This window comes from Vulpes lagopus, chromosome 4 (genome assembly GCF_018345385.1).
Source record: "Vulpes lagopus strain Blue_001 chromosome 4, ASM1834538v1, whole genome shotgun sequence".
In the NCBI taxonomy this organism is placed as follows: domain Eukaryota; kingdom Metazoa; phylum Chordata; class Mammalia; order Carnivora; family Canidae; genus Vulpes; species Vulpes lagopus.
This window is the reverse complement of record NC_054827.1, coordinates 97151866-97164378: the sequence shown is the minus strand read 5'-3', so window position 1 is coordinate 97164378 and position 12513 is coordinate 97151866.

Sequence of the window (12513 nt, the reverse complement as noted above, 5' to 3'; positions counted from 1 at the left end):
AAATCTCACTTGACTGTAGTGAATAATTCTTTTAATATACTGTTGGATTTGATTTGCTGGTATCTTGAAGACTTTTGCATCCATGTTCATCAGGGATATTGGCCTATAATTCTCCTTTTTAGTGGGGTCTTTGCCTGGTTTCAGAATCAAGGTGATGCTGGCCTAATAGAATGAGTTTGGGCTTTCCTTTCTACTTTTTGGAATAGTTTGAGAAGAATAAGTATTAACTCTTCTTTAAATTTTTGGTAGAATTCCTTCAGGAAGCCATCTGGTTGTGGACTTTTGTTTGATTGGGGCATTTTTGATTATTGATTCAATTTCTTTGCTGGTCATCGGTCTGCTTAAATTTTCTCTTTCTTCCTGTTTCAGTTTCAGTAGCTTACATGTTTCTAGGAATTTATTCATTTCTTCCAGATCACCCAATTTCTTGGCATATAATTTTTCCTAATATTCTCTTATTAAGTGTATTTCTGTGGTGTTGGTTGTGATCTCCCCTATCATTAGTGATTTAATAGTTTGGGTCCTTCCTCTTTTCTTGTTGATAAGTCAAATTGAGACTAGCTTTCTGATGAATGTTCTTTGCATAGTTGCTATAGATTTAGATTTATGTTTTCTGTTTATGGATCACTGAAATAGAAAATCAAGGTCAAATATCAGAGAATCAGTGAGTCATGGGTTTTGAATATCTATGAATCATAAGTCTGAAATCTGCTGAGTCATGATAATTGAAAACTACATTTGAATGCAAGCCTGGATTTACATTAACAGAATATTAGAATCACAACTGTGGAATCCCACAGTTGTTCTCAGTGAAATGTTCAGCTTTTTATTCAAACATTCTGTGATGGCTAATTCACAAATCCTGAGAAACTGAGTCACAGAGAATCATAATGTCTCAAAGATGCATCTGGGAGTGCTGGAGCAGTGTTCATCATGCAAGATGTGAATGTGTTGCAGATTGAGAATATTTGTCTGCCAAAGCAGAAATATCTATTATGAAAAGAAGTCCCTGGAGCAACTCAAATATTCAATGCTGTGAGAAGGAGGGAAATACAAATGCTTATTGTGCATTAATGACATATATATATATATATATATATATATATATATAACCACTTATACAGGTCACTATCTAAAATGTGTGGTATCATTCCCATTTTAGGGGTGAGGGAACCAAAGCTAAGAATGATTTCATGTCAGAGGTCAGCTGATACATACCAGAGTCAGGACTTTACTGGCACATCAATCAGAAGACTTGGGCAGGAGGACAGCAGGAGGGAAGTAAGAGACTCCTTGAGCAGTCAGCCTCTATCTGGCTTTATCTGGTCAGGGTCCCATCCTAGCTGTTGGCAAAATCTCTTAATCACTTGTACCCTCACCTTGCCTTTCTGTGCTAACAGAATAATGAGATCAGATGTTCAACTAACTCAAAGGGTTCATAAAAGATCCCATGCTGATTTATCTAAGACTAAAATACCCACAAATCCTTACTCTTCTCTTGCTCAAATCCTATGACTATTTTGGGAAAAGATAAAGAAGTGGTTCTCAAATTTTTCTGCACATTAGAATCACCTGCTGATCCTTAACAGTTCCCAAAGCCCTGGCTATCCCCAGACCAGTTAAGCCACCATCTCTGAGGGGTGGAACACTGGTATTGTTTTTTTTTCTTTTCCAACTCTCCAGATGATTGCACGTGATTTTTGGGAATCATAGGTTTATTCTGTTATTCATGAAAAGTAGTGGTTTCAAATAGGAAACAAATAATTCGTTTAAAAAAAATTACTGAATCCAAGTCCCAAATCCAGACCAATGAGATCTCTAGAAGATTCTCATGAGAATATCTGGGGGAAGCCTAGGCTGGGTGATTTTTCCAGAGTTTCTCATGCTAATAGAGGGGACATCCCTGGAAGCTCAAGTCATGAACTCCTGGAACTGCATAATCCTTTTCTGCAAGTTTTCATATTGGGTTGTAAAGTTTTCTTCTCCATGATTTCACCTATGAGTCAAAAAATCACTGATTTTTTCTAAAGTAGTGAATTTCTGTTACTTGCAAGTTCTAGAGTTGACTAAACAGCCACATTTGCCCAGGACTCTTCTGGTTTTAGCACTGAAAATCTCACATCCCAAGAAATCTTGTAGTCATAGGCAAACTAATATGCCTGGTCTCTCCACTTGCAATCAAAGCATTCTGACTAATTTATTTTTCTTTCTGGATTTCCTGAAATGACTTCTTTCCACCCTCATAACCAGGGATCATAAATAAACCACCACCATGATTTTTGTCAGCCACATGTATCTCTGAGTACATTCCCCACATATATCCTGAGATGTCATCCCAGCCTTCCCTAGCTCCCATTTCTCGTCATATCCCATTTTCATCTACCCTCTTCACTTCTGTTCCCTACACAAGACACTCCTTGGACCCTGGTTTAGTGACACCTCTAAGTCAGAATCCCCCCTTCCCAACTTTGCCTCCACAAGTCATGCTAGGGCACATGGTTTATAGCAATTTGAAACTTAAGGGTGAAGTGCACTCTCAGTGGACTCTTTAGTTCTCTATTCTTACATTTTGGTCTCTTAGTCGAAGTTGAAGGTCACAATCTAGAAAATTAAGAAAGCAAAACAATAATTCAATTGGGCTATTTTTTCTCCATTGAACAGATTTGCTCACAACACCTCATGTAAATGAGAGAATATCTTAAAAATTCATTTAAGAAAATAGAAAACAGGAATCTTAGCTATAGGGTGTGCTCTTCAACCCCAGAGAACACTGAACAAGTATGCCTCACAATAAGATCAGGAACTCCAAGTTGCCCACCAGGAAGACTTGAATTGAAAGGCAGCTCCAACCATCAGCAATAGGAATCCTGGGGCCTCCACTCCAGGGTTCCATTGGTGAACCACTGAGCTAGGTGCTATTTGCACACTCTTCTCTTGTGGATCAGTTTTCCTTTGTCTACCAGGGCAAATCTATCATTGCCAAATCGCCTACTTCAAATTCCAGAGAAAACTCTACTTTATTCAATTGATATCTATAATACTTGACAAGGAAAATACTTTCACCTTAGGCCACTGACTTTTGGAGTGGTTACCTCAAGTCTTCACAGATCCATAGTCTATTAGCTGTGGACTGAGAATTACCTTAGCTCTTCTTTCAGTAGGTACTATGGATGTAGCAGTTTATCATGGGAGCAATGAGATACCCTATGATTGCATGCCTAGTAAAATGATAAAATCAGTGCTGGATGAGTCCATGTGGAAAATGAAATGCAGCTCTACCCTTTTAGAGATAAAGGTAAAGTACTATATATTGAAGTCAGAAATTTTGGAGTTTGAACCACAGCTTGTTTTTCACCAGTTGACCTTGTGTAATTTAGATCACCACTCTTTATCTCATCTGTAATATGTAAGAGAAGAATATTTGACTATTGTATTCATCATGAAGATTGATTTATATAGCCCACCTAAGCCCCCAGCACACAGCAGGGCCTTCATAACTACTAGTTTCCAACATGGACTCAGGCACTTCACCGTCCTGTCTCTTTGTCCTTCACCATCCTACTGTAATGTTGCACAGCACAATAAGGGCTCTTCAATCAACAATCTGCTTTAGATAGAGTACACGCTGGTTGGATTTGGGCACTCAGCAGCCCTCCATCAATCTCAAGTTTCTTATGTAACCTAAGCACATGATCAGAGATCTTGGACCTTAAACCTGAATCATCAATCTCTGTGGTAATGGGATATAGAAAAACGTTTTTCCCTGGAAGATCACTAAAAGGTCATAGTCTTGTTTTCCTCTAATAGATTTTCTGTCATATTGTATAGTAATGTTCAGTTGGGTGGCAAGATTACTGTCCTCCTGAGAATAACAGTCATCTTTGTAGGTATTTTACCCAATTCTCCAACTGGGCTCTGAGTTTCTCTAGAAATTACCTTTTAATCATTTGTCTCTAATTTTTAACTCCTTTTATTTTGTAGGACTACAGATGAGAAAAATGAATTCAACCATATTCCTCAGTCTTCAGCACATGCACTATCTCTGCAAAGCCCCATTTGTGTTACATCATTCATTCCTTCATTTATTCACTATTTATGTATTAATTTCCCCCTTCATCCATCATCTTCATTCCCATTCTACTCTTTACCCTGACCATCACAATGTACATATACTGTATTTAAAGAAAATAATTTTTTTATTTTTGTATATTTTTTATTGGAGTTCAATTTGCCAACATATAGCATAACACCCAGTGCTCATCCTGCCAAGTGCCCCCCTCAGTGCCCGTCACCCAGTCACCCCAACCCCCTGCCCAACTCCCCTTCAACTACCCCTAGTTCATTTCCCAGAGTTAGGAGTCTCTCATGATCTGTCACCCTCACTGATATTTTACTCATTTTATCTCCTTTCCCTTTATTCCCTTTGACTAATTTTTATATTCCCCAAATAATGAGGCCATATAATGTTTGTCCTTTTCCGACTGACTTATTTCACTCAGCATAATACCCTTCAGGGCCATCCACGATGAGGCAAATGGTGGGTATTTGTCATTTCTAATGGCTGAGTAATACTCCATTGTATACATAGACCACATCTTCTTTATTCATTCGTCTTTCGATGGACATGGAGGCTCCTTCCACAATGGGCTATTGTGGTCATTGCTGCTATAAACATCGCGGTGCAGGTGTCCCGGCATTTCACTGCATCTGTATCTTTGGGGTAAATCACCAGCAGTGCAATTGCTGGGTCATAGGGCCGTTCTATTTTAACTCTTTGAGGAACCTCCACACAGTTTTCCAGAGTGGCTGTACCATTCACATTCCCACCAACAGTGCAAGAGGGTTCCCCTTTCTCCACATCCTCTCCAATATTTGTGGTTTCCTGCCTTGTTAATTTTCCCAACTCTCTCTGATGTGAGGTGGTATCTTATTGAGGTTTTGATTTAATTTCCCTTATGGCCAATGATGCGGAGCATTTTCTCATGTGCGTGTTGGCCATGTCTATGGCTTCCTCTGTGAAATTTCTGTTCATGTCTTTAGCCCATTTCATGATTGGATTGTTTGTTTCTTTGTTGTTGAGTTTATTATTTATTTATTATGTTTTAAATAATAAATTTATTTTTTATTGGTGTTCAATTTGCCAACATACAGAATGACACCCAGTGCTCATCCCGTCAAGTACCCCTTCAGTGCCCGTCACATTTACCCCACCCCCCGCCCTCCTCCCCTTCCACCACCCCTAGTTCGTTTCCCAGAGTTAGGAGTCTTCATGATCTCTTTCGCTTTCTAATATTTCCTACCCATTTCTTCTCCCTTCCCTTCTATTCCCTTTCACTATTATTTACATTCCCCCAAATGAATGAGACCATATAATGTTTGTCCTTCTCCGATTGAGTTATTTCACTCAGCCTAATACCCTCCAGTTCCATCCACGTCGAAGCAAATGGTGGGTATTTGTCATTTCTATTGGGTGAGTAATATTCCATTGTATACATAAACCACATCTTCTTTATCCATTCATCTTTTGATGGACACCGAGGCTCCTTCCACAGTTTGGCTATTGTGGACATTGCTGCTTCTTTTCTTATTTTTATTTTTTTTATTTATTTATGATAGTCAGAGAGAGAGAGAGAGAGAGAGAGAGAGAGAGAGAGGCAGAGACATAGGCAGAGGGAGAAGCAGGCTCCATGCATCGGGAGCCCGATGTGGGATTTGATCTCGGGTCACCAGGATCGCGCCCTGGGCCAAAGGCAGGCGCTAAACCACTGCGCCACCCAGGGATCCCCGACATTGCTGCTATAAACATCGGGATGCAGGTGCCCCGGTGTTTCATTGCATCTGTATCTTTGGGGTAAATCCCCAACAGTGCAATTGCTGGGTCGTAGGGCAAGTCTATTTTTAACTCTTTGAGGAACCTCCACACAGTTTTCCAGAGTGGCTGCACCAGTTCACATTCCCACCTACAGTGTAAGAGGGTTCCCTTTTCTCTGCATCCTCTCCAACATTTGGTGTTTCCTGCCTTGTTAATGTTCCCCATTCTCACTGGTGTGAGGTGGTATCTCATTGTGGTTTTTTTTTTTTCTCTTTTTTTTTTCTCATTGTTGGTTTTGATTTGTATTTCCCTGATGGCAAGTGATACGGAGCATTTCCTCATGTGCATGTTGGCCATGTCTATGTCTTCCTCTGTGAGATTTCTGTTCATGTCTTTTGCCCATTTCATGATTGGATTGTTTGTTTCTTTGCTGTTGAGTTTAATAAGTTCTTAATAGATCTTGGAAACTAGCCCTTTATCTGATACGTCATTTGCAAATATCTTCTTCCATTCTGTAGGTTTTCTTTTAGTTCTGTTGACTGTATCATTTTCTGTGTAAAAGCTTCTTATCTTGATGAAGTCCCAATAGTTCATTTTTGCTTTTGTTTCTTTTGCCTTCGTGTATGAATCTTGCAAGAAGTTACTGTGGCCGAGTTCAAAAAGGGTGTTGCCTGTGTTCTCCTCTAGGATTTTGATGGAATCTTGTCTCACACTTAGATCTTTCATCCATTTTGAGTTCATCTTTGTGTATGGTGAAAGAGAGTGGTCTAGTTTCATTCTTCTGCATGTGGGTGTCCAGTTTTCCCAGCACCATTTATTGAAGAGACTGTCTTTCTTCCAGTGGATAGATTTTCCTTCTTTATCGAATATTAGTTGACCATAAAGTTGAGGGTCCACTTCTGGATTCTCTATTCTGTTCCATTGATCTCTGTGTCTGTTTTTGTGCCAATACCACACTGTTTACATGACCACAGCTTAGTAGTACAACCTAAAATCTGGCATTGTGATTCCGCCAGCTATGGTTTTCATTTTTAATATTCCCCTGGCTGTTCAGGGTCTTTTCTAATTCCACACAGTTCTTAAAATAATTTGTTCCAACTCTCTGAAGACAGTCCATGGTATTTTGATAGGGATTGCATTAAACGTGTAAATTGCCCTGGGTAACATTGACATTTTCACAGTATTAATTCTGCCAATCCATGAGCATGGAATATTTTTCCATCTCTTTGTGTCTTCCTCAATTTCTTTCAGAAGTTTTCTATAGTTTTTAGGGTGTAGATCCTTTACCTCTTTGGTTAGGTTTATTTCTAGGTATCTTATGCTTTTGGGTGCAATTGTAAATGGGATTGACTTCTAAATTTCTCTTTCTTCAGTCTCATTGTTAGTGTATAGTAATGACTCTGGCTTCTGGGCATTGCTTTTGTATCCTGCCACACTGCCAAATTGCTCTATGAGTTCTAGCAATCTTGGGGTGGAGTCTTTTGGGTTTTCTACGTAGAGTATGATGTCATCGGCGAAGAGGGAGAGTTTGCCTTCTTATTTGCCAATTCGAATGCCTTTAATATCTTTTTGTTGCCTGATTGCTGAGGCTAGGACTTCTAGTACTATGTTGAATAGCATTGGTGAGAGTGGACATCCCTGTCTTGTTGATCTTAGGGGAAAGGCTCCCAGTGCTTCCCCATTGAGAATTATATTTGCTATGGGTTTTTCGTAGATGGCTTTTAAAATGTTGAGGAATGTTCCCTCTTTCCGTACACCCTGAAGAGTTTTGATCAGGAATGGATGCTTTATTTTGTCAAATGCTTTCTCTGCATCTATTGAGAGGATTATATGGTTCTTCGTTTTTCTCTTGCTGATATGATGAATCACACTGATTGTTTTACCAGTGTTGAATCAGCCTTTGAACCAAGAATAAATCCTACTTGGTCAAGGTGAATAATTTTCTTAATGTACTGTTGGATCCTATTGGCTAGTATCTTGTTGAGAATATTTGCATGTGTGTTCATCAAGGATATTGGTCTATAATTATCCTTTTTGGTGGTGTCTTTGTCTGGTTTTGGAATTAAGGTGATGCTGGCCTCATAGAATGAATTTTGAAGTACTCCCTCTCTTTCTATCTTTCCAAACTGCTTTAGTAGAATAGGTATGATTTCTTCTTTAAAGGTTTGATAGAATTCCCCAGGGAAGCCATCTGGCCCTGGACTTTTTTGTCTTAGGAGGTTTTTGATGACTGCTTCAATTTCTTCCCTGGTTATTGGCCCGTTCAGGTTTTCTATTTCTTCCTGTTCCAGTTTGGGTAATTTGTGGGTTTCCAGAAATGCATCCATTTCTTCTAGATTGTCTAATTTATTGGCATATAGCTGCTCATAATATGTTTTTAAAATCGTTTGTATTTCCTTGGTGTTGGTAGTGATCTCTCCTTTCTCATTCATGATTTACTTATTTGAGTCTTCTCTCTCTTCTTTTTAATAAGGCTGGCTAATGGTTTATCTATCTTATTAATTCTTTCAAAGAACCAACTCCTGGTTTTGTTGATCTGTTCCACAGTTCTGGTCTCAATTTCTTTGAGTTCTTCTCGAATCTTTATTAACTCTCTTCTTCTGCTGGGTGTAGGATCTATTTGCTGTTTTTTCTCTAGCTCCTTTATTTTTTTTTAAATTTTTATTTATTTATGATAGTCACAGAGAGAGAGAGAGAGAGAGAGAGAGAGAGAGAGAGAGGCAGAGACACAGGCAGAGGGAGAAGCAGGCTCCATGCACCGGGAGCCTGATGTGGGATTCGATCTTGGGTCTCCAGGATCGCGCCCTGGGCCAAAGGCAGGCGCCAAACCGCTGCGCCACCCAGGGATCCCTCTAGCTCCTTTAGATGTAAGGTTAGCTTTTGTATTTGAGGTTTCCAGTTTTTGGATGGATGCTTGTATTGTGATGTATTTCCCCCACAGGACTGCTTTTGCTGTATCCAAAAGATTTTGAATCGTTGTATCTTCATTTTCATTAGTTTCCATGAAACTTTTTAATTCTTCCTTAATTTCCTGGTTGACCCTTTCATCTTTTAGCAGGATGGTCCTTAACCTCAACGTGTTTGAAATCTTTCCAAACTTCTTCTCATGCTTTAGTTCTAATTTCAAAGCTTTATGGTCTATGAATATGCAGGGGACAATCCCAATCTTTTGGTATTGGTTCAGACCTGATTTGTGACCCAGTATGTGGTCTATTCTGGAGAAAGTTCCATGTGCACTTGAGAAGAATGTATTCAGTTGCGTTTGGATGTAAAGTCCCATAGATATCTGTGAAATCTATCTGATCTAGTGTATCATTTAAAGCTCTTGTTTCTTTGGGAATGTTGTGCTTAGTAGACCTATCGAGTGTAGAAAGCCCTAGATTGAAGTCACCAAGTATAAGTGTATTATTATCTAAGTATGTCTTAACTTTGGTTATTAAATGATTGATATACTTGGCAGCTCCCACATTCGGGGCATATATATTGATGATTGTTAAGTCCTCTACTTGGATAGATCCTTTAAGTAAGATATAGTGTCCCTCTTCATCTCTTACTACAGTCTTCGGGATAAACTTTAGTTTATCTGATATAAGGATGCCTACCCCTGCTTTCTTTTGGGGACCATTTGTATGGTAAATGGTTCTCCAACCTTTTATTTTCAGGCTGTAGGTGTCCTTATGTCTAAAATGAGTCTCTTGTAGACAGCAAATAGATGGGTCCTGCTTTTTTATCCAGTCTGACACCCTGCGCCATTTAATGGGGTCATTGAGCCCATTCACATTGAGAGTTACTATTGAAAGTTATGAGTTTAGTATCACCATGATACCTATTCAATCCCTGTTTTTGTGGATTGTCCATTGGACTTCCTCTTAAAGAGGAATTTTGAGAATCCCCCTTAAAATTTCTTATAGAGCCAGTTTGGAGGTCACATATTCTTTCAGTTCCTGCCTGTCTTGGAAGCTCTTTATCTCTCCTTCCATTCTGAATGATTGCCTTGCTGGATTAAAGTATTCTTGGTTGCATGTTCTTCTCATTTAGGACCTTGAATATATCTTGCCAGCCCTTTCTGGCCTGCCAGGTCTCTGTGGAGAGATCTGCTGTTTCCCTAATACTTCTCCCCTAATAGTCAGGGATTTCTTGTCTCTTGCTGCTTTAGGGATTTTCTCTTTATCTTTGGTATTTGCAAGCTTAATTATTAAATGTCGAGGTGTTGAACGGTTTTTATTGATTTTAGGGGGGGATCTCTCTATTTCCTGGATCTGAATGCCTGTTTCCCTTCCCAGATTAGGAAAGTTTTCAGCTATGATTTGTTCAAATACATATTCTGGACTTCTGTCCCTTTTGGCACCCTTGGGAATCCCATTTAAATGTAGGTTTTTCTTCTTCAGGCTGCCAGTTATTTCCCTTAATCTGTCCTCATGGTCTTTTAGTTGTTTGTCTCTTTTTTCCTCAGTTTCCCTCTTTGCCATCAACTTGTCTTCTATGTCACTCACTTGTTCATCCACCTCGTTAACCCTCGTCGTTAGGACCTCTAGTTTGTATTGCATCTCAGTCAATTGATTTTTAATTTATGCCTGATTAGATCTAAATTCTGCAGTAATGAAGTCTCTTGAATCCTTTATGCTTTTTTATAGAGCCACCAGTAGCTTTATAATTGTGCTTCTGAATTGGCTTTCTTACATTGAATTGTAATCCAAATTTTGTAATTTGTGGGAGAGAGGACTGTTTCTGATTCTTTCTTTTGAGGTGAGGTTTTCCTTCTTGTCATTTTGCTCAGTGCAGAGTGGCCAAAAACAAGTTTATTGGGAAAAGGAGAAAAAGAGAGGAGAGAAAGAAAGAAAGAAAAGGAAAAAAAAGAAAAAAGGAGGAATAAAGAAAAAAAAGAGAAGAAAAATAGAAAGAGAAAGAAAGCGGAAAAAAAGGGGTGGGGAAGCAAACAGAAATCAAAAGGAAAAAAAAAACAAGAAGAAAAACAAAAAACAATAAAACAAAACACGGGGGAGTATCCTCTGATTCTGTATAGTGTAAGTCTCTTGACTTTCCCATGAACTTTCCCGTGGTGCTGGATCAATAATTTCTTTTTCCCCTGTCCGTTTAGCTGGTCTTCTGGGGGAGGGGCCTGTTGTGCTGATTTTCAGGTGTTAACACTTGGGGGAGCTGCTCTGCCCCCTGCCTGGTGGAAGGCTCAGTGAGTGATATTTATTCTGTTTATCCGGTGAGGCCACTGTGAGGCTCAGTGGGGGTTGTTTACCCTGTGAGGCCCCAGGAGGAACAACCCCAGTGGCGGCGGCCAGCTCTGGAGCCCTGGAGTCAGCTTCCGCAGAAACTCCAGGGCACTCCGTCTGCAGGGCCTGGAGGCTCTGGGGGCGGGGCCGCCGATCTGCTCAGCTCGCGGCAGGGGCGTCCTTGCTGTCCTGGGCCCTCTTGGCCTCTGCCTGTCTCAGGGGGAGGCCGGATCCTGGGCTGTGTCCCCTGCGCCCTGTGCTCCTGGGCCTGCGCTGATGGATTCCCGCTCTGGGCCGCGCAGCCCTCTCTGCGGAGCCGCCGCCCGAGCCCCCCGGAGCTGCTCCCAGGTCCAGCCGTTCGCGCTGCAGCCCTTAGGGAGCTCGGCTCACTCTCCCTGGGGGCAGGTGTCTGTTAGTGTCCCCGGGAGCCTGAGGGCATCCCCGCCCTCCTGAGTCCTGCTCTCACTCCCTGTGAGGCCTTTCCGCCCGGGGAAGATTGGTGCAGCTCCTGCGTCCCCGGGAGGGAGCTTTCCTGTCCTGGGGACACTCGCCCTGGCCTCAGCCCGGCTCCTCGTGGGGCCCCTCCCCCTTGGAGGCCTTTTGTTTCTTTATTTTTTTTTCCATCTTCCTACCTTGATAGAAGCACGAACTCTTCTCACTGTAGCGTTTCAGCTGTTCTCTCTTTAAATCTCAGGCCGAATTCGTAGATTTTCAGGATGATTTGAAGGTTATCTAGGTAATTTGGTGGGGACAGGTGACTTGGGGACCCTACTCTTCTGCCATCTTGCCCCTCCCCTCTCAAAGAAAATAATTTTAAACCATTTTTACAGATTTACTTACATATATGCATGATATTGAATTATTTTGTGTGCATGTGATGAATGCAAATATTGTTTTATTAGCAAACATATGTTGCTATATGTAAGCATAATTCATTACTTCATTACTGCTGTCTAGTTCTGTACCATATACAAGAAAATTGTTATCCCTTTCTATAAGGAAGGCTACCCAGCATGCCTGGGTGGCTCAACAGTTGAGCCTCTGCCTTTGGCTCAGGTCGTGATCCTGGAGTTCTGGGATGGAGTTCTGCATCAGGTTCCCAACAGGGAGCCTGCTTCTCCCTCTGCCTGTGTCTCTGCCTCTCTCTCTGTGTCTCTCAGGAATAAATAAATAAAATCTTTTTTTAAAAAAGGGAAGCTACCCATGTTATTTCCAGCTCCTCATTTACATAACCAAGCCTGAATGTCTTTGTATCAATCTCTGTATAGTCACTGACATTTTCTTTAGGGCATATGCCCCTATGGAAAATGGCCAGATCAAATGGTACATACATACATGATTTTATATGATTGGCTTCCTGATGGCTCCACCAGGTTTCAATTCCCAACATAAACAAGGGCTCTCATTTCCCCAAATGCTCAATAGCATTTAACATCACCAAATTTTCTTATTTTTATCCATCTGATGTCATTATGG